The sequence below is a fragment of the Parus major genome, chromosome 13 (genome assembly GCF_001522545.3).
Source record: "Parus major isolate Abel chromosome 13, Parus_major1.1, whole genome shotgun sequence".
In the NCBI taxonomy this organism is placed as follows: domain Eukaryota; kingdom Metazoa; phylum Chordata; class Aves; order Passeriformes; family Paridae; genus Parus; species Parus major.
The window spans coordinates 1,007,048-1,010,418 of record NC_031782.1 but is presented as its reverse complement, the minus strand read 5'-3'; the positions used below and the strand labels follow the sequence as shown (position 1 = coordinate 1,010,418).

The 3,371-nt window shown below is 45.4% G+C and overlaps 1 protein-coding gene across 1 annotated transcript in view; it reads right to left on the bottom strand.

Moving 5' to 3' along the window:
- SPRY4 (sprouty RTK signaling antagonist 4) overlaps positions 1 to 3,132 on the bottom strand; it is a 13,076-nt gene extending 9,944 nt beyond the window's left edge. The window contains exon 1 of the mRNA XM_015641444.2: positions 2,952 to 3,132. The gene's annotated coding sequence lies outside the window, so the exon portion shown is untranslated. The remainder of the gene's footprint in view (positions 1 to 2,951) is intronic.
- Between the last annotated feature and the right edge of the window lie 239 nt (positions 3,133 to 3,371).

The window sequence follows — 3,371 nt, the reverse complement described above, 5'->3', positions numbered from 1 at the left end:
AGCAGGGATGCAGAGGGGACAGAGCAGGGATGCAGAGGGGACAGAGCAGGGATGCAGAGGGGACAGAGCAGGGATGCAGAGGGGACAGAGCAGGGGTCACTCCCACCCAAGTGATCAATAAAGGATTTGCTCCCCAAGGCCCAGCAGAGGAGGAGCTGGAGACAAGGGAACAAATTCTGCCCCTGCCTTTACCTGGGGTTAAGGACATCCTCTTGTCCAGGCCAGCAGTGACAAGGGACACACTGCTCCTGGTGCAAGCCAAAGGGTTCAATTAAAGCTTTTAATGAGGAAGACTACACTCAGAGGTAGTTAAAGGAGACCTTGCAGCAAGCACATGTTTTTAATGTGGGATTAAGAATAATTCATAAGGCTGGAGTTCATTAAGACTGAGTTTGGCTGTCTGGATTTTGAGTCGAGCTGTAAATGCTTCAAAAAAAGGGAAAAAACCCAGATTTTTTCCCTAAAGTGTGTATTAATATTAACAAAATATTGACATTCACTCTTTTTATTCCCCCTCCTTAGCAGCCTTATCTAGCTAAGGCCAGCTAGAATCTTCTCTACAAGTAACAAGGCAGGAAAAAAATTAGAAAGCTTATTAGGGAAACCTGCCATTTTTAAAATGAGACACTAAATTCTTGCCAGAGCATGGAAATTCAGGAGCTGGGAAATGAGACCTGTAGACTTCCAAGAAGCTGTCTCTGTCCAGCTGAAGTCTGTTCCTATGGTGCGAGTGAATAAAGCACATTTTGGCCCACTGGCATTCAGATCTCTGGGGACTTGAATTTCTCAGTCAAAGCCTTTAACTGGACAAAAACATTTATTTTAAGGTCAGAAAACTAAGCTCAGATATGATCTGTTAAGCTAATGGCACTAAATGATAACCTCATTAGAAGGATTGCAGATTTTCTTGGGGAAATACATAGTATTGCATTGAAAAAGGATAAAAAAACAACACTTGTGCAACTGTTTGCCTATAAAAACACAGATTTTACTACTGAAGCTGAAGCTGGGAAGTTGTACAGGATTGTGATGAATGAATTCTTTTCTCTCACATTTAATTTTCTGAAAACTGTCAGAACTGGTTATTAATTATTGCTGTAGTGTTATAAGGGATGGGAATTTGATTTCACTGAAGTCTGAGAAGAGAATTTTTTTGGAGGGGGGTAGGAATTGCTTTTTGAGACCTTGCATTTCCCAGTACGATCTAGGAATTAGTCATGATTCCAGGAAAACAGCTTTTGTTTTGCTGTTTCAGGAGGAGAACAAGTAATTTCTCCCCTACACATACCTCATGGAGAATTTCAAAGGGACTGCAGTATTCAGAAATGGTCCTTTTAATTTTATAATCCCAATATAGAGTCCGTTCCAGCAAGGGAAAACACAGCAGCCCATGGAAAAGGGCACATTTATCAACGAGACATCCCCAGTGGGGTTCCAATAACTGAGAACAACCCCTCCTCCTGCTATCATTCATTTTTATATGGACAAGGGGGAAGCCAGTCATCGGGATCATTGTGATTCCGTGCACAAATTGGAGCTTTCTTCTTTAACCCAAAATAAAGGCAGAGAGGGGAAGCTTTAATATTGGGAAAGCTGCGTTTCTCTTCAGCTAATTAAACAGCAATTCCTTGCCATGCTGTCCCCTTGGCATGGCAAGGAGGAAAGGCAGCAGCTGGAGAAGTTTTAAAGAATCTAGAACGTGCTTTTTCCACTCTGGATAAAGCAGGGATGCTTTTCCTTTTCTCTTTCGTTCTCTCCTTCTCCCTTTAATGAAAAACTTGGGGCCATAAAAGACTGAAATGAAGAAATCAGAGCCTTGGTAACTGGAGGTAAAAGAGGGAAGCCTTTTCCCCTGTGATATTCCTTTGCACTGCCATTTCCAAGGTCTGCATTCCCAGTCCTGCTTTCCTCTAAGACCTTTGTGCCTTTTCTATGCCCCTTTCTGCTTTTTCCATTCCCCTCCTGATAATGAATTTTCAGAACATGTCGTCTCTAGGCTTGTCTTTCTCCTGTGACGCCAGGACTGGTACCACAAAATAAAATCCTGGCTTATCTTTGCTACACAGTTGGTAGGAAGGAGCAGCCAGCACAGGTTTTTCCTCCATATAGAAAATATTTCATATATTGGATGAAGTTATTCCAGGTACACATTTTTATTACTCATCTAGCTTTTGAAATACAGCATCCATCCAGATTTAAAACAAGTGTACAGCAGGACAGGGGAGAACAGTGATGGAAAAAGGCACTGAGGCCAAAAAAATGCAAAAAAGACTTGCATGAAATAAAATGCTGAAGAGCAAAGGTCATGCAGGAAAGGTCTGACACACGAGTGGCTGATTTCTGAAGTGTCCTATTATGGAGACAGCTAAAAACTACTTGACACTCACAAGACAGGGCTTTGGAAAAGAGAGGAAATGCGGATAATCCATTCCAAAGCAAGAAAGATCCAATTCTGACTTGTCAGCCCAGGTGACCATGCATTTATGCTCCTTTTCGGGGAAGGAAGAAGGGATGAAGGAGAAGACATCCCATCAGCAGAAAAAAGCCACTTATTCTGCTGTAAAAGCCTTCAAACGAACCCGACCCAAGTGTGCTGAAACCTGCCTGCCATATATGTACAGCAAATGCAGATGTTGATGGGAGAAGGCAGAAAAGGGGTAGAAATCAGAGACGCAGGGACACAAATGGAAATTCTGCAAGAAACAGGATATTTCTCCAGAATGCCGAGTCTCCTTTCGCCTGGGAAGCACCAGGCAGCTCTCCACTGTACATAATTACAGCTAATCACTGTTAGAAAAGTCGTAGGCAGAAATACGCTCGTGATCAGTGATCTGTAAGGAGCAGCCGAACACATCTAGAACGAGCGCAGGATTTTCCCTCGGGGAGCAGGCTTGGCTTTTTCTACTTAAAACATTTAACGATTGCTCGCAAAGCACCGATCTCGTACTTACTTTCAATAATTCAGCTAAGACCATCTCTCCATAGGCGAGTTAATCCCAAATGCGAGGCGGAGGAGGGGGCCGGACCTGGGAGAACGCTGGCAGGAGCGGCTGGAGCTGCGGGCAGGGACCTGCGAGCGCGGCGCTGTCAGCGGCGGCCGCGGCGCTGCGCCCGCCTGCCTGGGAAAATGGCTATTTTATGAATGGGAGGGCAGCGGCCGCTCGTGCGCATGCGCTGCCGCCCGACTCTATGAATGGGTGGGCACCGCGGCGGCACCGCGCATGCTCCGCTGCCTTTTATGAATGGGGGCTGGAGGGGAGCGCGGATGCGGCTCCCGGGGTGGGTTTTTTTTTCCGTTTTTTTTTTTTTTTTATGAATGAAGGGCAGTGGCAGCTGCGCATGCACCGCGCCCCCCGCCCGGGGCTGGAGGT